Source organism: Cydia strobilella, chromosome Z (assembly GCF_947568885.1).
Source record: "Cydia strobilella chromosome Z, ilCydStro3.1, whole genome shotgun sequence".
NCBI lineage: Eukaryota > Metazoa > Arthropoda > Insecta > Lepidoptera > Tortricidae > Cydia > Cydia strobilella.
The window spans coordinates 39,611,595-39,612,462 of NC_086068.1; positions in this window are offsets into that span (position 1 = coordinate 39,611,595).

Sequence of the window (868 nt, forward strand, 5' to 3'; positions counted from 1 at the left end):
AAATAAAAACATAAATGCGTACAGCAACATTGCTCCCAACTCGGAATACATTTTTCACGAATTTTAAACATTATTTATTAATTATAAAACGGGACTAAGATAAATAGTTTATTGCCACAACAAGAGTTTTACCTCTAAAATCGCCTCTTGGGCTCCCCGACCATAATGTTGTTTCTACTGTATTGCGTATATGTTCAAGATGCCAATTAATGTATATAGTACTTATAATAATTAATTATAGGTAGGTAATTGAAAAACAGTTATAACTAAGTAAATAAAGTTTAATTGAAACCACTGTCCTCGGTCCACGGGTTTTTATAAGCCTCTTCGATGGTGATAATGGGACAGACTTCTGACGGTGTTGAAGATTTGTTGCGTTCACCACAATCTTCAACATCTTCTTCGTTCTGCCACTTAGCAGTCTCAGCACCATCGATTTCTCTAAGTATGCAGAGAACTTCTTCTACTTCGAGAACTAAAGACACCCCTTTAATTTTTGAGCAATATTGTTGTTTAAAGACTTTCCCTTTTTGAAAAAAATAAAGGGGCCCACTGACTATCAGTCCGCCGGACGATATCGGCCTGTCAGTTAGAACAAAAATTGGACAGTTCCGAACAACTGACAGGCCGATATCGTCCGGCGGACTGATGTCAGTGGGCCCCTTAATACACGTGATATCTTCTCTGACAAACCATATTGAATTTGGCTCTCATTTTCAAATTTTATAATATTCAGGTGGAATTCTTTAAATTGTGTGGGTGGGTTTATTAGAAATCCGCGAGGTATATACCTACAAAATTTAAACATTTATAACCTTCCAATGCCCACATGATTTAATGTGTGGCCAATGAGGCCATGACCACGTTG